Genomic DNA, 24,564 nt, shown 5'->3' with positions numbered 1-24,564 from the left:
GGCCAGCAGCAGGTCCGTCTTAGAGCCAGCTGGAATTGGCTCCATCTGACATGGGGCAGCTTCTGGCATCCTCTCACAGAAGCCACCCCTGCAGTCCCTCTGCTACCAAAACCTTGCCATCTAGACCTAATACAATCTACAAAAACGGAAAAATTTTTACTGAATAAAAATTCAATAAAATCATTAGAAGGAGAAAAGCAAAGTACTGGTTTGAAAGACCATGACCAATAAAAGAAAGCAAGATCAACAGCAAGCTTGGATACACACCAAATATTAATTCAGAAGAGACAATATTACGCAGTGAAACATCACGCTTTCCTGGAACTTTTTGATAATTCCCTGCACATCCCCGTCATCCAAGTACCTGGCAACCCAACAGTAGCTGCAGATCTTGCAGAACCCCATGGGACATTTTTGTTTAACCACATATCTACCCATCTTTTGATGAGCATAAAGAAAAACAAACCCAAAACCAACAATAACACCACCACCACCAACTAAACAAAAAACTACACAGCCCCTCAAGTATCACATTTCTTTGAAAATTCTAGAATCAGGCTTGTTACAAGTAGAATTTAAGTTCACAGTAATTTCTATTAATTTGCTCTAAAAGCATAGTTTCACTGTACCATTAGTCCCTTAAATTTCCTGTCTGAGGCTAACAGGATGTGACTGCTCATGCTCTAAGCTGGTGAAAGCACTCTTTCCCCTCCCTCAAGCCTTTCAAAAGAGTGTTTACCAGTTACATTAGGAGCAGAGCTGAAAACAAAACCAGCTATCAGATATTTATACAGAAAAGCATGAACATTCAGGCATAAAAATAACTGTTTAGGTTCTCTTTAGCCCAGTCTACTACCCTCAAACAAGTTCAGAATTACGGAGTTGAGGATGTGTAAACACAGGAAAGAGAAAGACTGTGTTGGGGAGCACGTGACCTAACACGCGACCTGACAAATACAAGGCTTATTTTGTGAACTGACAGAAGCGCCAACATACTCTTGTTGAAACAAAGAACTACATAACAAGAATATCGTTCTTTATTAAGAATCTTATTTAATCCACTAAAAAATTAATTTGATTACTACTTCCACATTAAAAAAAAAATCAATAGGAAAAGAAGTTTCCTATACTGGAAACAAAAACACGAACCAGTCTGTGTTTAGAGATGTTAAAGGTTTTTCGTTCCTAAAGCAGCAATGCACACTACAGAAGATATCCAGACACAGGCTATTTGATGAGATGGTGAAAGAGGCTGTATTAAGAAAACTCACAGCTCATGACAGCACTAGAACTCATGAATTTGGGGAAACTGTAAACATCTTAGCACTTCGAAGAACAGGTTGTAAAGAACACAATTATCCTTCATTCTTTAACCTCAGAAATTACTTGGCACCTCTCATCAGCAAATTATGTAAAGAAGCTGGAGGGGGAGCTAAGAGTCTCAGGTTCAGGTCTCCCCTAAAATCAATCCAGTTCTCTTGAATAGGAATGGCAAGGTATTAATTTAAGAGACAGCAACCAGTACCTTGCAAATTCTAGCCTGGAAGTTTGTTTCTCTGCAATCCTTTTTCTTGTTCTCTTTAGGAGAGGAAAGTATGGCCACTGACAAGGAGCTGAAACACGAAAAGACAGCATGTACTGTGAAGAGACTGCCTCTTCGTAAGTGGCACTGGCATTCTGTAGTCGAGGTGTCTCATTTGATGACAATGACGAATTAAGGTATTTTCACCTCCCCCTCCCTCTCTTACAAGCTATTTGTCTCTTCTAGAAATGAAAAAAAATATTTTGCAAAACTAGATTGATTATGTCATTCATTTCACTGAATGATACTGGCAAACAGTCAGGTCAGCCCAAACCAATGAATCGCAGTGTTGCACTCTGGGGGAGAGAACAAGCAGTAGGAAATAAAAAGGGGTATTGGAACCATTTCACCATTTTAATGTGAAGCTATAGTCTGAGCCTCCCCTCTCCTGATACGAAAACAATGCTCAACTGCACGCATGGCTGCATGTCCTCATGCAGGCAGAGAGCACCAAAAAACACACTGTACTTGCTCACATACAGCATTCAGAGCAAAAGAAATAAAAGGCATTAGTAACAAAACTACAATGGTGAATGGTAACACCAGGAGGAGAAACATGTTAGTAAATGCAGTAAATAATAACCAATTGTTAAATGCAAAAATATGAAGGATTCTTGCTACTTTTTTTTTTTTTTAGAAAATAAAGGGAATAGAGGACAAAAATCAGTTTTGCTTTTACTGACTGAGCAGCTGCTAGGATATAAGCAAAATCAGTCATACTCCACTCCTAGCTTGCTGAAATACAAAACTTAAAGCTTCTCTTAGGGTTAACTGTTTTCCAAGCTCTGAATGCTTGGAAAAACAACAAAAACCACAAAGAAACAAAACCACCCACCCACCTTCCAAGGGCCAGGGCAGCAAGACACTTCCAATCAACTCCCAGAAGATCAACGCCAAGTGTGAATTCTGGAGACTCTTGCTTAATTAATCTGTTTCTTGTATTCTATGAAGTAAATTCTAACCAGATTTCCATTAAGATCTGAAGTTCTTGACGAAAGTACATTATAAAACCACTTTTCTTAGTTATAATGGTGTTGATGGTATCAATAACGTTTTCTTGGTTCAGCCACAGCATTCTCCTGCTTTATTGAAACTAGAGAGTATCTAACCAGGTATTTGTTGCAACAGTTATTTTCCAGCAGAGATATCTAAACTGACTACACTGAAACAAATCTGAAGAGTTACTATGACAAGTAAAATCCACGGCAAGTATATCAAAAGAAATCTTTGGAATATTTATTTCTATTAATTTCTGTAACTGTAAAAAATCAGCCATACAACAAAGCAGTCAGTACTTGGCCTTATCACGTCAAAAGCTTAACAATGACAGAGTGACTTTGTAAAAACAAAACAACAAAAGCAGTATCTTAAAACTGAGAAAAGAAGCAAAACAACCTCTTGGAAAATACCTACATAACAAAATATTCTACTTCATGTACAACCTTTAACTGAAATACAGTAATATTCAATACCCTTATAGTCCTAGACCAAGGCATCAGTAAGGCACAGGCATACGAGAGCACAGATTTGTAATTTCAGGCAATACCCATCACAGAAACACTCTTAACAAAAAAAAGAGAATGAGGAAAATTATAGATTATGTTTCCAGTAAAAAAACCCCAAATTTCAAAATGTTCAGATACCCAAACAATTGTAATTTGGGCTTTAAAAAATATTTATATTTACTTTTCATATTAACACTACATAATAACTACACAATAACACACATACACTACACAACCACAGCCCAGGTAGTCGTAACTCAGTTCTCACACATTTCCTTTTGCTCTTTTTCTGAGGCAGCCTTTAGAAAATAACTTCCATCTGGACAGCCAAACTATCCAACTAAGCGCCACTGTAACATTTCATCTGAAGAATGGTCTGTAATTGTATACCATTAACAATGCTGCTGAGATTAGCATTAGATCTGAGCTTCATTTCTGATGCTTGAATTGATTGCATATTCTTTTGGTAAGTATTTGTAGTGTTACTAAGAAAACATTAAGAGGAATAAATTTATTTTTAAAACCACTGTGCTTGAGTCTCACCCATTCCTCCTCCTCAAATCAAAATGCCATATAAATTCAACAATATCTACTATGATAAAGTGAAGTTTGAAGGAAACTGTAGAAGCCCCTCAAACCTTCACAGAATATTAAAAAAAAAGAGAACTTTTTAAAAAGTCGTAATACTGCTATTTCAGTATTTCAACCCTGATGTTCTCAAATGGCTGAAGAATTCCTTTACATTATGGAACCGACATGTTTGGGTTTTTGTGTTTGTCACTTTTAAGCTAATAAGTAGGTAGGAAAATGAAATATTTATCCCATCAGGATGCTGAAGGGAACTCCATCCCCCACTAGACACCATATCCTCATTTTTTTTAAAAAAAGTAGCGTGCTGTAGAAATAATCAGAGCTACTGTACAGCTAGTAATCACAGCTATTTAGTACAGCTAGCTGTACTAAGCTACTTCAAAACTGCTTTGCTTTCAGAATCCACTAATTTCTACATTAAATAACTCCATTTTCTTTCTTTGTTGCTGTGAAAAAGACCCATGGAAACAAACATGACAAGTTCCTGTCTTTCTATACAAAGAAAACAATGAAAATCAAATGCACAGAACAACCAGACTAAGAGATGGTAAGCCTCTGGAAGAGGTATAAAACCATATTAAACCGCTTATGCTTCAGCTTTAGTCCTTTGAGGGATTATGTTTGGATCTACTGTAGGAGTAAGTGCTGTCTATCACATACTGTCAACATCTATTTATGCAGAAAGGAAGAGATACTGTCTTAATTCTTCTAGTTACAACAACATAGTCAAAAGAGATGAACCAGCACAGGGGAAGGGAAAAGAAGAGGCACTGCTAATCATTTGCTTATGGGAAGCAGTAAACCTTATGAAGCAGTAAGTACAGCTGAGGCAGCGTGGCAACAGCACAGTTTCTTAGCTCAGCAGAGAATGCCAAAGCGCAACACAAAGCCTACAGCCTTGTAGACTACATAAAAGGCTGGAAAAAGCAAGCATGTGCACATGCTTCTATCTTCTCAAGTATGCACTGTTTGTAGCAATGCCAGATAATATATGCAGAAGATTTTTATGTTTTAAACTGATATTTTATAGTACATCTCAAAATTCCAGTCACTTAAGTGTCAATATTTATTAGTGTTTCCACAATCTGACCAGCACTACTAATAAAAACAGAGCAGATGGAAGCTGCTGTCATATGTTGTTGGGGTTTTTTTTCGCAGGGGGAGGGGTTGGTATGCCATAATGACTCCTCCACAGAAATGCATAGAGAAGTTCCGAAAACAAAATATTCTGTCAGGCATTCTTTTTATTCATGAGAAATACTTGCCTCTAGAAATTCTCACAATACGAGGCAAAAGCAACTTAGTGGCATCTGCAATGGCATCATTTAATAAAGAGAAAAGCTGATTCTGAACATGTGTTGCTTTTCCATACAGCTTTGAACAGAAAAATTGAACTTTATTTAGCTTCTTAATAGCTTTCATGTTCTTGAGTATGTTCTCTAATTAAAGAATGTTAATGCACAAATAAGATAGAAATGGCATGATGCCTAGGCTTTAGATCAGCAAACCAGAAAGGAGGACAGTAAAAAGCCCAACAAACACTTAGAAGTATTTTTTCAAGCATCTTTTATCCAAGTTTTTAAAAAATATGCTAATCTTTCCTAAGAATTTAAAAAAAAAACCCAAAAAAAACCCCCAAAAATACAAACCTCAAAAAAGCTGTACAAAATGCTAAAGCTCCACCAGCCAAAACATTTAATAATGGACACTGAGCTTTAAAAAAAAAGAAATATTTTCCTGCAACTTAGTTCCTCATATAATCACTTTTGTATTTATGCACAGAGTTACATGTAAATACATATCATTCACTTGCCTCTTCAACAGATATTTATAGCTAAAAATTTGCCTTCAGAGCAACAGGAGAGATGATGCAGAATGAAATCCAAGTGCTTTGGATGTGATTATTGCAACATATGACTAAAGACGAGGCTGTCTATTTTAGTACATCGTACAGCTGATTCAAAGGAAAGAAAAATAACGTACTTACCACTGTGTTACTTTTTTCTCCCTGCTGCTTCTTCCCTGAGCTTTCAAAGCCAACATTCTGTTTAAGACAAAGGTACAAAAATTTAGTCAACCTAATCCCTACTAGATAAGAACAAACCCATATTTTATTGTACTGGATATTTATTTTGCTTTTAGAATTTTGGTTTTGTTTTTTACGAAGAGTTGTATATGTGTGTGAACATTAGCTTTCAGAGAACTTGAAAGACTTTCAAGACCGTAAAAATACATTTATACTTTTGAGAGAGATTATTTTGTGTGTATAACACAGTAAAAACAATTGCATTTAATCCTACTTTAATCTATATTTTATAGCATTCTGTCTACAAAGTTGTTTCACTTCTACTCCATTTTAATTGCTGTATTAAATCATTAATCTCTTACATTAGACATATCTTGCATACAATTCTACAGAAAGTTAAGAAAAAACTATACCAGAAAGTAACAGAACATGAAAAGAGCAGATTCTATATCATTAACTTTAGGAAATTTTTTTTGAAGTTGCAATACACTTAATAAGGCATATCAGATCACTGATGCTATATTCACTGAAGTAGAATACTTACAAACAAACAAAAACATTGAGTGCATTTGACTGAACACATTCAAAATTAGAGGCTGGACCTGTTGAAAGGATTAATTCTGCCTCCAACAAAGAAACAGAACACATCTTCAGAGGGATTAAATGTCATTATGGTCAGATAGATCATCTAAACGAGCATGAAGTAATGTAAAAAAAGCTAAGGAGCTGAGTCAGATCTGTCAGATTTGTAGTACCTGGAGCAAATGTGGGGAGCACAGGTAGTAGCTTCATTCAAAGGATTTACCTATAAATGGAACTCTATTTCATTTCATTTCTTTCCAAAAAGCAGAATCAACCCATCATAAATATGTCCTCAGACAAATCCTAAAACAGATTTAAAATCAAAATTGTTCCAGGAGGAATGGAAGTTCAGGGTAAGAAGCAAGCAGCAGTACAATCACAGAATTATGAACTCCTTAGGAAGTCAGGATCATCAACAGCAGGACTGTGCTGTAATCAGCTTTCATGTTACATGTCTTATTCCTCATTCAGGAGTCACCGGTGCCAGCTTCTGTATTCAAACCAAATGGACTCCAATGTGCTAAATAGCATAAATCTATTCATTTATTCTCAAAAGAAGGACAAACAGGACATGCAAATAGCAAGGGGGAAAAGTAATATGGGTAAAAGTAATATTAACGCCTGGAATCTTTCAAGTTTCCTGATTTTAAAAAGCCTCTATCAGTTCAGCCAACCTCAGAAATACAGAACAGCAGCTCTCAAAACAATTAAAAAGATCAAGAAAGACAGCAAGGATCAAAACAGATTCTGAAGCCTGGAGTCTAAGGAGAGATTCTGTCAAATTGCCATGGCTGCATGCTTCTTTCCTTTCCCATAGCACTTTGCTCCTACTGAAAAACTATTTAATCTTTACAAAAGCTATTCAGAGGCACTATACAGAAGCTCCCAAACAGAAGAAACGCAGATTTGCAACAGCTCTGCTAGGATAAGCAGAATTAATCTAGATAATAAAACAGTGCAGGGCTGGACCTGACAGCAGGACAGTCAGGTGATTGTGCCTCTGGAAAGAAAAAGGCACAAGGTCAAGACTTTGCAGGCAGAATGTTCAGACTAGGAAAATGATCAAAGAAATAGCTAGCTTCATAATCATAACAAAAATAATAAACAAAAAGGCTTGCATCATTTCCTGACACCTGTTAGGCTGTGTCTGCCGCAATGCCCAAAAGAATAAAATCCAGCGGTAGGGAGCCATTACCAAATCAAGGAACTGTTTGCAGACTTCCAAACCAAGCACAAGGAACTTATTCCACCCCAACCATTCAGAGGAGACAATACAGCAAGTGGGATGTGTTTGCATGGAGGAATAGACACCATCACTTGGATATTTCAGGTCATTCTTCTTTGGAGGTTAAGCAGTTATACACTGAACAGGAGACACTAGTTACAGAATCAGACAGGAACAATGAACTCACTGCAACCAATGTTACCTTAATATCCTTTGAAACTGTTACACTGAGTCAGATAATCTTAAGCCTGCATCCAGAAGAGAACACCTAACAGCTGTAACTAGAACTGTAAGCACTGATGAGTCTTCAACAGCAGGAACTCTCCAGGCTTCCACACATTCGCATTTCCAGGTCCAGTTTGCAGGAAAGCACAACAATCTCCCAAAGAAAATAGAGCAGAGTATTCAGAGGAGGCCAAGGTAACCATACACCAGGACCCTGACCAGTTCAGATCATCACTTTCCTACTTGTTTTGTAGAAACAAAAACAGGTGCTTTAGATGACTAACCCTACTCTAGCACGTGGTATCAAACACATCAGATCGAGTCTCAATATCTGCCAGGTTCCTCCAACCAAAGAGGCACAGCAGAAGAGCCCTAGCACTCAGCTTAAAGTATGGGGAGAACACTTGGGGGAACTATCACATGTGTTCATCCTGTTATTACTCTTCCCAAATGCTGCTAGAAAATGCTTGCCAGATGGACTGCTAGTCTGCTCTAGTGCAGCTGTGCTGATCACTTCACCACACCTTGGAGGTTGCTCACATCTCTAAGTACTTCGGTTCCAGTTTACCAGCGGTTTTAGACGAGCAAGGCCTGCAATTGACTCAATAAACATCTTTCTTACTGTAATTTTCACACAAATACATTTCACCTGAAATCCTCATCACTCTTTCAATTGCTTCTTGGACGAATTTGAGTAGATATTGATGCACCCTGAACTCTAGTGGCAAACTTTCACACAACAGATCAGAAAACAGGGTTACACCTCAGTAAATTGAATGACAATTAATAACCCCCAAGCAGTTCATACTTTTTCCAATCTGTTTTTAAAAAAAAAAAAAAGGAAAAAAAAAAAAAGAAAAGGAGGGCAGAGAAATCACAAAACTTATGGGCTTCATTTAAGGAAAGGTTGGAAATAAATATCTTTTAAAAATTGCTTGCTTCAGGGATATTTTGGGCAGCCTTCGGCCCATTACAACCATCCTCCATTTAAAATAGTGACAATGGTAAAAACAGTGAATTATTTCTTCAAATCATTCCAGGAGAGTATTGCAGAAGTCAGACTATCTATGCTTGCTCTTTAACATCCACTCATATTCAGTGAGAAAGTATGTTTAGGTTGATGAAGATTATCCATAGCAGAGATGCACATTAAGCAGAAAGAGATCCCATAGTGCAGCACTAAAATCCATCTTGCAAACGAAGAACAATTTTAGGGCAATGAGATGAGATTTTTTTTTTCATCGTTTTGGAACGGGGACCAGGAAGATGAGGGGTTCTGAAGCACACCAAGGAAGTGCAACTGTGTGCACAATCAATATCACTGCCTGCAATGAAGCAGGTTTTGTCTGCACAAGAATACTCATAACCAGAATATTTCTACTGAGTATCACAGGAGTGTATACAGATCTGCATAATCATTTCATACATAACAATAATAAAGAAGTTTTACTGTCAGTGGTTACTGGCAAGATTCTTATTCAATCACAACCTGCTACATAGGTGAGAAATGTGTGCCTTACAGTGAGCTAGATCTGAAAAAAAAAAAAAAAAAAAGAACAACATATGGTCCTGATTGAGGAAATAAAAGATAAATACAGCTGGCAAAATATTTATCTTAGGTAACATACCTTTTGAAACCAAACAGACATTTTGCACAAAGTAGGAGGGTCTGCAAACCACAGACAGCTTAGTTAACCTTGGATTCCCACACTGGGGAAACAGGGAGGGGCGAGACAGGAGGACTAGGAAAACACAAAGGATTCAGAGACCATTTTCAAGAAAGGGTGCATCTTGTTTTTCCTGGAAGCAGATACTGTCATCACATCTTCATCTTGCTGTTTCTCGTTACTTTGGTGTCTGAACCAAAGCCATTTAGAATGAAGCAAAGAAACAATCTGTGCTACACGGGCTGTCTCATTGATGAAAACCTGACAAGCTTCAGGAGCAGCACTATCTTTCCCCTGGTCTTGGGTGGTGGAGTCTAAGATGCTAATTATGATATATTACCTTAAGCAGCATGAGACTGACCTACTTGAGGATTTGTTACCTCCTAGTACCAATGCTGCTGCAGCTGTTGACAACTAGAATCCTCCAGTCCAGGAAGAGGACAGCTGACGGCACATTCTCAGCGAGCGCACAGATTCACATTTGCGTCCAGCACGCCCCAAAATAACCTGTATTGGCCAATACTGTTGGTATACTGCAGGGGACACGCAGTCAGGAAGCGTTCTGCCAAGGGATATAGGTATGCTTATCAACAACAATGGAACGGAAAAGGCACTTTTCTTTTATAGGTCCCTGACTAGCTAACTTACTATTAAAACATGATCTGTATAGCAAGAGTATCTACAGTTCCATTAGTCATACTTCTGATTATCTTAAAACTGAATGAAATGCCTAGAGGCTAGCAAAATGAAACTTTCTTCACTACTTACAATACTGTAACAGCACTTTTGGACAAGACAGTTAAAGAAACACATTCATACCTGCCCCTATGCAGACAAACCAGATCTCCGGAATTTTCTTGTTGACCGCTCTTCCTTGGGGAAGTTGGTCAAAGAAGGGTCTCCAAGGCATAAGTGAAGATTGCCAATTTGACCTTTTTTCTTTTTTTAAAATAAACTATTTCCAAATTATTTCTCTCCCCTGTGTGGAAACAGCTGCAGAAACTCTCACTGTGTTAGTGTTTCAAGTACAAAGTGTGGTTTTGCAACAAAATAAACATACCTAGATTTAGAAAAACTGCCTGGGGTTCAAAATCCCCCTTTATAGTAGTGCAATTAGTGTAGAAATTACCAATATGGCTGAGTTTGATCTCACCAGTGAACAACTGCTATAATGCACATGTACCAGACGGGAGGAGTTTCTCAGCTCTTAAAACTGCAAGGAATCATGTATGAATCAAGATGCTTGCTTCTTAAAGCATAAGCTTCAGCATGCATGCTCTGAAAAGTTCTTCTATAATAAGAATTAAATACAACGTTTTTCTTAAGCATCAACAGTTATATCTACAACTTCATCAGAAGGCCTAGCTGTTGCACATAAGTGAACATACTGTGACTTTTGATTACCCTTAAACCCAATTGTTCATTAATTCATGACCTACAATGCTTCATCTCACAGCAACTTCAGTATCCTTTCCTACTATGAAAATGAAAGTATCAGGACAATCCCTTTATAGAACCAAGACAGCTTATATCGACAGACGGAAATGAAATGAGAGAAATCACTATTTAATTGGAAATTATTTCTATTTTACAGGACATAAAAAATACAATCAAAGTAGATCCAGTGTTCACAGATTTGCAGATCGTAATTTCTATAAACCAGGTTTCCCTTGTAGAATAGTAAATGTGAGGAGGTTTAAATTGTTACTGTATACTGTTGCTAATAACTCCACTTAAGTCTTTACTGATGTTTACTGGTTCTGTTACTGTGATGCTACTACATTAGCTCAAATAATAGAGACTAAGTCAGGAATGAAAACAAAGAAAAGAGAGACCTTACACTCACTTTGTACTCCAAACTTAATGCCAAAATTAAAGAATTTTAGGAAGGCTTTAAAACCAAGCATTTGAAATATTAATATACTTGACATCCTTAAACATTGTAAACATTGTATTCCTTTAATATAAGCTTTTCTTTTTTCCTTTTATTTTTTTTAAACACAAAATAAACAGGTTTAGGGATCTATACTAACATCAGTTTGCTTCTTGCCATTGAAGTACACAATACAATGGCATCTGAACTTTAAAAAACAAGAAAAACTATGCACAAAAGAAAACTACACAAGGTCTTCAATCAAGGACACACAGCTTCCTGGATCACTTACCTTGACCTCACAGACCCTGCTTAAGGACCACCAAACGAGCAGGTCTCAGAACAGCAACAGTCTGCTGCACTGCCACAGTTACTTTCCAAGTTATTTTCCTCTAAGTGGTTCTTGTGCTGACTCACTGACTAGAAGTGACTAGCTGTGCAAAGCTACAAACCAAGGTCTACTTAAGGCAAGGAGGCTTTGTTATTAGTGGTAACACAGAGAATCCAACTTGACTCAATATAGGAATTAAAAAGAAAAAGCAAAAAAAAATCCCATTCTTTGTAAATTATGACAACTCTCACCCAAGCTGCAGCCATTTCAAAGATTTCCACTGCCGCTACAGAATTAACAACAACTTTATTGAGGACTGGGCATATCTACCGCACATCAGGAGGGCAATTAGCAATACAAACAACGTGACATGAGCACTCAGGATAACAAGAGAGGTTGCAAATCCACGAGAAGACTATTTAGATCTGGTGCCCTCATTCTTTGCTCCTATTCGACCCTTTTCACCCTTTTTTTCCCCCTCCATTCTTAAGAGTTTCCCACCAGCACATGGAACCTAGACAGTGACAGTTCCAAATGGCAAGAGCTTTTTCAGGCCTGTTACTGTTGGTTACAGCAAATGTTCTCAGATCTCAGCCTTATTTCACAGGACTACAAGAGAAACGGATGATGGGAAAGAGGAGGAATGCGGAAAATTTGGGAAATAAATGACTAAGAGGATAAGAATAGTAAAGAGACAGAATATATCAATTTAATCAGCAGTAATACTTATAACGAAAAACATGAAACTGAGTCACATGCACACACTGAACTACATCAGAATGTAGTTTCTACATTCTGTAGTTTCTAAAAAGAAAACCTTTGATGTAAATTAAATAGATGGTTAACTTGTATGATACTATTATTATGACTCTTAGCTCTTTTTCCCTACTGCCATTCATCACATAAACCCCTTTCCCTCCTCTACTTCATCACACCCACAACTTTTATTAGATATTGAAATACTTTAGGGAGGGACATATCTAATCTTATTTGCACAGTACTTAAGAAATATCACACCATGTCTTATAGGGACCACGGGTGTGTATAAAATGCTGGTGGCACCCAACACCCACACTTCTGTGAGCAAGAAGTGATTGGCTAAATATTGTATTAAGTAGATGCTGACTCACTAACACAAATAACCTGTTAACTACTTAGTATGAAGAAGACAGAAGTGATCTAGACATGAAAGTGAGTATGACTACCAAGCATAAGAGAAAGAGAAAGTGCAGGTAAGAACCACCTTTGGCAAAGATTTTGGGCACAATATTTAACTGTATACTTAATTTTCCAATAGCAACTTCTGAAAATTCATCAAACAAGCCCCAGGATGGGTCATCCATCTGAGTGACCCCAAGATTGTCACCGTGTACGCACTCCCATCCTAAAAAAACAAATGACCTGAGATTCAAGTCCTCTTGAAGAGCATTTAAATATAGGTTTCCAACACCCCACATGAACAACCTATTACTTACACCCCATTACTAAGAACAATAAAGGTAGTATATCTCTGAATTTAAAACATACACAGACAGAGGTACTCTTGATATACCTCCTGTAACACGCAGACACTTCATCAGTTATGCCACAGGTTACGCACAAAATTAGACCCTAGAGCTGTTTCAGATTATTAAAATACAGAAGGCTGTGGATACATCTGCAGCATAAATCTAGGCATAGACAGAATTCAGACTGTAAATTTTACAGATTATGTGAATGTTTGTGGCACTCTAAATGCATTTATTTGTCTTGTGCCTGTGGCCTTCTATTGCTACTGGCTAGTCCAGAGATTCTGCAACACAGTTTGAGCTGCTAACCAGCTGAGGCTTTATATCTGAATTTAACAAATTATGGATACTAAATTATTAGAACCAATGACCACCTAGTAGTCATCTGAAACCGGTTAGAAAATAGGTATTAGGAACTTGATGAATGATTTACATCTCCTATATTTCAGAAACACAATGTCAAAAATAATTATCAAATAATTTATTATAAATTTCAAGATAAAATTGTTTTTAAAGAACCAGCAGAAACTAACAGCAAACAGTTGCTATAATTGTGTACTTAATTATAGATCTCACTCTACCAGCCAAGTCATTGTTAGGGTATGCAAATTCCTAAGTTCCCTTTCCTTCCAGGGCAGAGGTGACCGCTACTACTTGAGCAACACTTAAATCTATTTTTAGACATCATTTTCCCCCCATATGTGTACAGGCATAGCTTTCCAATTAACAATTGTTATTATGAGCCTTTTACTTTCTTCTGCATTTATTTCGACCCTCACTGCTTTACAAAGTTGAATCAGGAGACATCACTGACCAGTTTGATTACAGATACAATTAGTAATCCGAAAACCTCCCTGCAAAATTGCTAAACATTCATAGATACGAGTGAAATTAACCTCAGCTGTGCTCTTAACACACAAAGTGATACAAAAAATATTAGGGTGTTATTGCTCTTTTGAGTGAGTTTAAACAAAAAAAGAACTGTCAGATACTTTTTATAGCTTCAACTGCCAATTATTGTGCACATCAATTCACTGTCATAACAGTATACCATTAGATCACCCCACATGTACATTATGAAGATCAACTCTCGAATGTCAGTGTTCTTTATAAACAAAGGAAGATACCAGGAGGAATAATATACTTCTATATTAAAAAAAAAAGAATTAAATAATAAAGCAGAAACAAAGCACAATCACAGAGATATTAATTTTTAAAGATACGCTGATTTAAAATAGACATATACTCTCAAAACAAGCGTCTGGTATTACAACTTTTTAGTAAGCTGTGAACAACTCAACAGGCGTCTTACTGGAAGTTGAAGTTTCCTGTTTGAACTGGTATTAAATTCATACCTAACCACAACAGCTACTGATTGTGACTAACCATATAGAGTGTCAACTCAAAATGTATTTTTACTCTATCACACTTCACATAAGCATGCGCCATCTGCCACTGAAGTATGATCCATTTCTTTGTGACATTATCATGTTACTCTTGAAAAGACTAATGCTGCTGCTCAATCTCACAGTTTGAGTCAATTTATAAACAATAAGCCTTGGCTTGCTGTCAGATCTCCTCACTACCTGCCTGACAATCAATGAAAGAGCAGATTGTCACTTTTTACCATATAATTTAAAGCTACCCAAACCCCTTTTGGAGGCTAATTTACATTCTGCAAATACTGCTCTAGAAGCTACTTGTTTTAGGGACAGAATGGAGCTATACAATTCCCTTGGATTTTTACTATGTAATAGCAGTATAATCCTCTTCCAACACACAAAAACAATCCAGGACCACAAGTCACCTGAACTAAAAGGCGAATAGTTCATTAAGGTAAAAAAGATTTCTACCATTTGAAATTGCAGAGCTGTGAGGTACTTAATCCCCAGCTCACAAGAAAATTTAAGGAAATAAATATGCTGAATTCAATGGATTGGAAAATTGTCCTGTTTTTTTCTAAAAATAAATAAATAAATATATATATATATATACACACACACATATATAAAATCCTCGGCAGCTTGAACTTGAAGTAACCAATGCAGAGATAGTTATTGAATCTGAAAAAAAACAAGAACATAACTGTTATTTAACACCCTTGGTAGAAGATGGCAGTGTATGGAGAAGAACAGGATATGAGTTCACTGTGTTCCCTCTGACAATGAGGTTATAGTGAGGGTTGTTTTGCCTCAATTCTTAATGGCTTTTTATTAAACTTGATCTAAACTAAAACAGCATTAAGCATAACATGCAGAAAATGTTGTTTCTGCATAGACCGCAAGTCATCAGTAGGTTTCTCCTCATTCCCAATTTCTCATTCTTTGAAGGGTTGTCTTGGAGAAATATACTGCCTGGAGTAATATGTCCTTCACGTATTGATAGAAGTGCTACAAAACTGCATGCCCTGAAATGCATTTTTAAGATTATACTCAAGCATCTTCCAAAACCCTTTTTACTGCAGTGGTCCATTCCAGTTCACAGTATCTTCCAGTAATAGATGAAATGCATTATTAGATCTGATAGTCAAACAGGAGTGGGGGGGTGGGGGGAGGAAGTGGTTTTTAGATACAGCTCCACTCTTCTGAGTGAAGAAGGAAACAGGATGTGACCTCTAAAAACAACCTGACACTTGTTTCATCTAATCCCAAATCAATTCTTCTGCATCTTCCAGATCTCCAACAAGCCAAGATCTGGACAAAATAAAATTAAGTTTGTTTAGAGCTTTCATAGCAATAAAGCAAACTGTTTACCTACAGATTACTGAATTCTAACTTTCTACAGAAAAAAACACAAACATTTATTAAATCATGCATTAGATGACATCATTATGCAATATTCTGCCTGGTAACAAGACACTGCAACAAAAAACCAACGTTTTCCAACAGGTTGGTTTTTAATGTATCAGTTAACTTCCTTAACAGTTGAAAAGTATTTTCTAGTAGGAAAAAATCTCAATAGTAAAAGATCAGTAATGAGATTAATGGACTAATTCCATTCTAGATACCAGCTTTCATTTTAATACCATTAAGGGATCAGAACTGAAACAGGCTGGTAATGTCATGGATAAAATCACTGAACACAGTCCTATTGCACGTGCTGCAGGACTATGCACATACAGTCCAGCTTTCCCACAAAACTATACACATCTAGAAAGAAAATAATGCACTTAAATTTAACAAGTCTAGTGTTCACATCAGTGAGAGACTGGGCTGAGAATAAATGCTAACAGCATGATCTATAAAAATAGAGACCAGAAGGAGTGCTAGCAGTTAGATAACAGTAGCACTATTAGCACTCTGGTTAAAAAGAAACATTCTCAACAGCTTCAATTAGACCTGGCAAGCCAGTATCTAAACCAAAAATAGCAAACACTGAGACAAAGCTTAACCAATTTATCTAACACCCACTAGTTTAAGATTATTGAGTCTTAAGCTTAAATTTCACTAGATGTAAAAATGCCTGGGTAACTGCTCTCTATAGAAACTACATCTCTAATGCCACTCATTTGGTTATTAGTTTGCTTTAAATGCACATTTAAAGAAAATTAAACTGACACTCTTCAAAAGGAGGGAAACTTAAAAGGGGAGTCTTTATTCTCAGCCAAAATTTTCTCTCTTAAAAGAGATATGAGAATAAAAAGGAAAAAAAAAGGAAGACATAAAAAAGGGGAAAGAAAAATTTGGTTGGGTTGCTAACATGTCTCCTATCATCCCAAGGTTTCTCAGAGGCAAAAGAGTGCTCAAAAAAAGGAGAACTCTCTTAGGGCTTTCACTTTCCCTTTCTCATGCACTGAATCTTGATTTCTTGTGCTACTGGTTAACCCATTCCTCTCCACTCTTCTGCTGCTCTCCCTCTTTTTTCAGTATGTTCTTTCCCACTCCAAGTTGTTTCCCCCACCTTTCTAACACTACAGCATCCCTAACACACTTCCATGTTGCAGGAAAGCTCCAGACGACAAGCACCTCTGGGAATTGCCTACTTAAATCCAGTGAGTATAAAACCAGAACTTAGTATCAGCAACCACCACCAACTGTTCTTATCATATGCTTTGATTACTTCTGTGGAAATAATCAGTATCCTGCCCATTACTCTGACCCACAACTCTCTTCAGTTGTTTCTCCCTTCAGTTCCTGTAGTCATATTTCCCCTCAGCCCCAAACATCCAAAACAAAGCCTAACCACACAAACTTGCACCACTTAGTACAAAAATAATTTCTATGACGCTGCTTGACTGTGTTACTATTTTAAGTGTCCCGATTTTGCCCGTCTTCTCTTAGAGAAATAAGCAGTTTATTCCACTTTGTTTCCAATTTTCTCATTCAAAATAAAGTCAAGTTACATTACTCAGACAATACAGTTAGCTTATATTACCATCATCCATTTTTCAAAACATTTGACAGTAGCCCCACACAGACATATTAATTCACTGTGAATTCCTTCATCTTCTTCCTTATCTCTCGCCTTCACAGCAACGCTTAAAAACAAAGTCCTAACAATTACTAGGCTGCTGATGTGCAAATATCAAGCTAACCAATACTTCCCACCATCACACCCCGCATCACGTGCTCTGCTATCCACCTAGGTCATCTGAACCTTTGCTGGAGGACATACAATCTGTTGTCTATCCCATACTTGTGTTGAATCACAATAGGTGATTCCAGTTTGTTTACTAAAACTCCTTTAGGTTACATCATCACAAAGGGTGATCATACTGTTTAGGAAAAAATTGATTTTATCCATCCTGCTCTTAGCCACATTAAAACACATTACACACATTACATCTCCACCAACACACGCATTAAAAAAAACCAGCAGAGCTACACTGGCACAAGCATTTAGGTTTTCTAACTAGAAAATTTAAAGCAAAGGTATTTACCTAGTCTGTCTTTACTGTCCCAAATAGTAGCAAGCAAAAGTACAAATGAAGTTTAATGAGAACTTAAGATTCAAGAGAAGAAATACACTAATTCCTAACTGTCTCCCAATATAACACGGAAATGAACAAAGCTTGGGAATCAGCCCACAATTCTACCTAGATACGTGCTGAGAGCAATGACAGAAGGCAGTAGTCAAGCAATTTCCTTGGCATCTGAAAGAAGGGGAGGTTTTTTCCCCTGTGCTCTGATTAGCTCAATTACAACTGTAGAAAACTACCTTCATATTTTCAGAGAGTTTTTCCTCAGGATTAGAGGGGAGTTGTGTCAGCTTCTCAACAAATGTGAACACCTTTGTAACTCTGAATAGAGATTCAGAATAAATCTGGAATATTTTTTAGTTGAGGTCTATATTTTAGCAAAAAAATTAGGGAAGGAATGAATCAGTAGTCACATAAGGGTCTAAAACTGAGAAGAATAGCCTGAGTTCTGAACAGTCTGGTAGTAGCAAAAAGACCACAGATACTTCTTCATTTAGCCAAGGATGAGAGGCAGATTTCATATCCTCAAACAGTAACATGCAAAAGAAGAGTAATGGTCCTCTCACACATAAGCAACTCGTTCAAGGGAGAGAGGAAGGCAGCATAAGAAGAAAACATTATTTCACACAATACGTACTAGGGAAAACATGAATCCTCTAACTAAAACCAGATTGAAACAAATTAATTACAGGATTTGTGGTGGTTTAGCCCTAGTCACAACACAGTTTATTGTTCACCCTCCCCAGCAGGATGGAGGAGAGAAATTGCGAAGAAGAAAAAAAAAAAAACAAAAAAAAAAAACAAAAAAACCACCCCAAAACTTATGGGTTGAGAAGAAGACAGTTTACTAGAATACCAAATGAAAACTATAAGAATAATAAAATACGAGGATACTAAAATATACAAAATGAACAGTACATGATTTCTCACCACCTGATGTCCCAATGATTGATACAGCCCATCCCAAGCAGCGATCACTGAAATGAAAACTGAGCAACAAGCAAAGGAGTGAAAGTGAGTCCAGCAAGGTAGAGGGAATGATGCCAGCGAATGAGAGAGAGGTGGAAGAACGGATGCAATGGATGCCTCCCCTCCATGGGCAACCCCCACTTACATACTGAGCATGACATTTATGGCATGGAATGCTCTCTTTGGCCAGTTTAGGTCAATTACTCTGTCTGTCTTTCTCCCACCTTCCTGCATCTGCAATAGTGAGACTTGGAAAGCTGGACAGTGTCCTTGATCTCATGAACAACAACTCATACCATCAGGGTGTTTATCAACATTCTTCACACAAGAAATCCAAAACACACCGGCTACTGAGAGGAAAATTATGCCCATTCCTGCCGTAACCAGGTCAGACTATTATTCTATAATTTCTTGAGTGATCCAAAAATTGAAAAAGTGAGCCATTTGTCTGCTGAAAAAGCCTACAAAGGAGCCAGATTTGTTTGATCAAGTCCTTCTTGATTTGTGCAATTATGGAAGTCCCCTATATTGCCAAGTAACTGAAAGATACCTGATAAGTATATAAGAAACAAAACATTGGTATATTTTATCTCATTCTCAAGCACCTTAGTGGCCCTAACATTAGCATCCAATATATTTCAGACGGACTTCCTGCATCCTTGACTTTCTGCAGTCTTCAACCTCTAACACATCCCTCATTGCTGTAGCTTTTTTCCCTGAATTTCTTTAACAGACAGGCACTTTTCACTACTACATTACCCTACCTTGGATTTGCTGTTTTCTAAGCAGCTAGTAAAACATCCTTTAACTGACTTCCCTTTAAAACTGGAGTAGAAAAGGTTCTATACCAATTATTTGGCTGGTTTCCAAGTAGTGGTCATAATAAATGATGCTGATTATATTTACTACACACAATCAAAATATTTTTTATCATAGTCATCTATACTTACCAAATACAAAGAGGATTTAAATACTCAGTTGGTTACTTGGCACCTTTTAATGTCAGGTGCTACTCCAAATCCTTCTACACTGACTTCTAAGACTATCGCATCCATCATGTTTTTAAATGAACATGTTAGCATTAGCAGTATGAGACCACTTGCACATAAAAAGTAAGTTTCCTGTACTTATGGAATTAATTATCCTATACATGACTGCAATTTAATGGTCTGTAGCAAGCTATTTACGTTGTGGCTTACCAGAGAAAATACTAATTAACAAATACTAAGTTTTTTTCAGTTGTCAAAAGCAAAAAATAGGTAAAATTATTTACATCAAAATATCACTACCCTTTTCCCTCACTTTGCCCTTCCTGAACTATAGGCAGCTATTTTAACCATTGAACACATCACCCTCCCTACCAAAGACCAGTGATACTAAACAGACCAATCGTGAGCTTTTATTCTTCCCTCCAAATCGAGTACCTAACACTTCTTTCTTATTATTCACCAGTCCTTGATGACCACTATTTCCAATATCTTGGTTTTGTATTAGAATAAAGCTGTGGGGTTTTTTTGTTTTTTGTTTGTTTGTTTGTTTGTTTTTTGGTTTTTGTTTTTTTTTTTAATTTCTGCACATGTTTTATCAACTATTCTATTTGCCTCTCCTCTGTAACTGATCTTCACTTCAATTTACTCTCTTTGGACAAAAATCTGTCATTTCTTTTTGACCTAAAATCAAGCTACTGCTTCGTAACAGGAAAACCCATCCCTTTTTGCACCACTTACCTAGTCAGCTACCTCACTTTCATCATTGTCTGCCTTTGTCCTGACTGGCTTACTAGCAGAAAAAAAATGTCAGAAAACCCCTTGGACCTCAAGAAACACCGCGCACCTGCCTTATGTCCATGTATACATTACTGTCTTCCAACTGACTTGGTGTGAAATCCCTCAGAAGGACACTTTGTCTGTCTTGAATGGTCAAAGATCTTTATAGATAGAAATTTGCAGGATGACAACTTGATGGTAATTGGGTATTCCTACATACACAGCACTCTTGCTATACTACCCTTTCCCTAGAAATCAGAGGCAACTCATTCTTCTTGCTTTTTATGTACAAGGCTTCTTTGGCCTGAACTTGTTGCAAATTGGCTAGCTGCAAACTAGTGTGCTCCATTTTCCGCTCTGTTTAGTGACAGCCACTATTGCTTATCCTGATGTGGAGTCCTATAATGCATCAGTCTGTGCATCACATAGTAACAGCACTGGAAGAAATCTGTACTTCATATAAACATGTACAATTAAATTTGTAAACTCGCACAATTTGTACTTCATATAAAAGAAAGCATTTTGGCAGAAAAACTAACTATGGCACATCTATTACAGCTCCCTAGAGTTGCTTATGACATCACTGGAAGAAAAGCATTTTACTAGGCATTTCTCCCTCATCATCATTTCTTCTCATTAGCAGGAAGATATACTTTAACAGACACAATTACATCATTAAGAAAGAATTCATAGGTATTAAAAAAAGAAAGAAAAAAAAAAAGAGGAAACAGTCAATGAACTCTATGAGTGACAGAGAAGCTGTATCTTAAGTGAAGAAATAGGCACAGATATTCCTGAACCAGCACGCTGTTTTGGCCTAGACTTTCAAAGATAAGTGTCAAAAGGAAGTTTGCTTGCATATATTAGTTAGCACTTAATCCTACCTACACTCAGCAATGAAGCTAGAAAAAAAGAAGGGAGAGGAAAGAGGAAGAGGAAGCCAGAATGTGCCATGCTATTTAAGTTAAGTTAGAAGCATTCACTGCATACTTTTCCTTTGAAACCACTACACATGTTTATGGCACTGTGTAAGAAGTTTTTTATTTGCTAGTTGTTGAATTGACAAACAAGATTCAAGAACTGCTTATGCAATGCAAGAGGGAGTTTCCCAATACCTAGCCTTTATGCAGAACTAAACAGATTTGCCTAGACGCAGTCAGGATGAACACTGTTTTCCTTAGAAGATCCAGTTCTGGCCATGTGACAACCAGGAAGCTTATCACGCAAGCCAACCCATTGATAGCCTAATCTTGTTTTAGACAGACTCTGTTAGCAGTGTGTACAACTGCTGTTAACTGTACTACAACTGTAGTTAAGTGACAAACTAACTACAGCACTTTATAAGTCCTCAAATTAGAATAACGTTCAGCAAAGTAGTCGAAAATATTTAGTGCTGAATGCCCACAGGCCTGAGAATCATTTCACCTACTGCCTGTCCAAACCTCTTCTGCACTACAAGAAACACAAGGCTGATGGAATGACGGGTTCCCAAAGTGCACTGCCAAGATAAAACACGTCTTGGGCTGACTGAATTAACCTTCATGGCTGAACCACCTGAGATACATTTGAGTAGGCACTTCATGCCAGAACTTGTGAATAGAACTAGGAAGAGGGAGATTTGAGCCAGCATTGATTGCTATAAGGAGAAATGAATCAGCAAGTCAAGAAGGCTCAGAGTAAATATGCAAACCAGAGCTTACGTAAGGAGCTTAAACGTGTCCAAAAACTATTGAAATAAAGGAATTACAAGAATACCAAAGGGATGGAATACCTCTTTAGCCAATGCTGTTTTCTTTATTCAGATGGAAGTCTTGACGGTAAGACAAGAAAACAGAATTTTCCTTAACTAACTTTAATTGCATTCAGCTTCAAAACTGCATCCTTAAATAAAGTACGGTCAGACGACCAAATATACACCATTACTCTATTGCAAAAGAAGCTGCAATACTCTGCACAAGTGAAGATTTCAGGGACTTGTCAAATTCACTTATTAGGCAGCATATGGGTTACAAAAAGTAAAATAAAATCTGACTAATTTTAGCATTTAACATTTAGTCTTAAAGTTTCTTTCATATACTTCAGCTATACACAAGTAAAGCTGTGTGGTGCCATCAACACGCTGGATGCCAGAGGGACCTTGACAGCCTAGAGAGGTGGGCCAATGCAAACCTCAAAGTTCAACCAGGCCAAGTGCAAGGTCCTGCATGTGGGTCAGGGCAATCCCAGGCACAAATACAGGCTGGGCGGAGAATGGATTGAGACCAGTCCTGAGGAGAAGGACTTGGGGGTACTGGTGGATGAGAAGCTCAACATGAGCCGGCAATGCGCCCTTGCGGCCCACAAGGCCAACCGCATCCTGGGCTGCATCAAAAGAAATGTGGCCAGCAGGTCGAGGGAGGTGATTCTGCCCCTCCACTCCGCTCTGGTGAGACCCCACCTGGAGTACTGCATTTAGTTCTGGAGTCCCCAACACAAGAAGGACATGGACCTGTTCAAGGGGGCCTAGAGGAGGGCCACAAAGATGATTAGAGGGCTGGAGCACCTCTCCTATGAGGACAGGTTGAGAGTTGGGGCCGTTCAGCCTGGAGAAGAAAAGGCTCTGAGGAGACCTTACAGCAGCTTTCCAACACCTAAAGGGGGCCTACAGGAAAGATGGGGAGAAAACTCTTCAGCAGGGCCTGCTGTAATAGGACACGCAGTAATGGTTTTAAAATAGAGGGAGGTAGATTTAGATTGGATATTAGGAAAAAATATTTACACTGAGGGTAGTGAAACACTGGCACAGGTTGCCCAGGGCAGTGGTGGATGCCCCATCCCTGGAAACATTCAAGGCCAGGTTGGACGGGGCTCTGAGCAACCTGATCTGGTTGGAGATGTCCCTGCTCCTTGCAGGGAGGTTGGACAAGATGACATTTAAAGGTCCCTTCCAACCCAATATTCTATGACTCTAAGTAAGAACTCATTTATGATCTGTATGTTCACAATGTATTTCAGTATCTGTAAATACACATTGATATATTACCTTCATGTTTGACCTAAGCATTTACCAGTGTGACAACTGTGGAGTTTGCAGCATGACAAATCGTAGCACTTTTTCCAGAAACCTATTTATTACAAAACTTAGAGAAGCTAGAGAACACACACTCAATTGGCAGTAAGAAGCCTCTATCCAAGAGGATCACAAAACATCAGAAACACTTACTAGGTCTCTTGTAATACCTACAGTAAATACTTCATCATAATATGCTTTACAGTTCAACTATTCAAGACCTGCTTGCACCTATGAGCCTATCACAAAGCCAGTATTTGCTTCCCGACTGTTATTTTCACCTAGCAGATTTTCTTCCCCCGATAAAGGCTCATTAGGTCTCCTGATGAACCAACAGTTAGGAGTGAAAAAGAGATCAGATGTAAAGTAAGAGCAAACTACTATAAACCAACAAAAAATAAACTCTAAATTAACCATTCCATTTGAATTAGCTTAGTAAGATTTAACAAGCATTTCAATGTGAAAACAAGTAGATCCACAATGAAACTACTATTATAAAAGAAGATTATAATTCATAATATAAAATTATTCTCAACATTCAAACATGTGTATCAGCCTATTCTCTCATACATATTAAGGACTGTTATTGAACAATACAAATAGGAAAGGACCCTTTTTAAATTGATGCTGTGTACTGTTGCCTGAACTCTCTGCTTTTTGTTAGCTTGGCAGTAAATAGGACTATAATAGCATATTAAGTCTCAGCTTATCTACATTATAAAATCACTCCTCCTTTGCAATGATCCA

General features: G+C 37.6%; 1 protein-coding gene across 12 annotated transcripts in view; it reads right to left on the bottom strand.

Annotated features, from left to right (window-relative positions):
• ERBIN (erbb2 interacting protein) overlaps positions 1–24,564 on the bottom strand; it is a 122,736-nt gene that overhangs the window by 73,548 nt on the left and 24,624 nt on the right. For 10 of the 12 annotated variants that reach the window (XM_086771304.1, XM_086771314.1, XM_086771313.1 and 7 more), the window contains one exon: positions 5,666–5,722. The exons of 1 other annotated variant lie outside the window; for it this stretch is intronic. The gene's annotated coding sequence lies outside the window, so the exon portion shown is untranslated. Of the gene's footprint in view, positions 1–1,525; positions 1,543–5,665; positions 5,723–24,564 lie in introns of those variants that run through there. One more of the 12 variants, XM_086771312.1, reaches the window with a different exon arrangement.

Source organism: Chlamydotis macqueenii, chromosome Z (assembly GCF_036417535.1).
Source record: "Chlamydotis macqueenii isolate bChlMac1 chromosome Z, bChlMac1.mat, whole genome shotgun sequence".
NCBI classification, from domain to species: Eukaryota; Metazoa; Chordata; class Aves; order Otidiformes; family Otididae; genus Chlamydotis; species Chlamydotis macqueenii.
The sequence above is the reverse complement of the archived record's forward strand: the minus strand, read 5'-3'. Positions and strand labels throughout refer to the sequence as shown.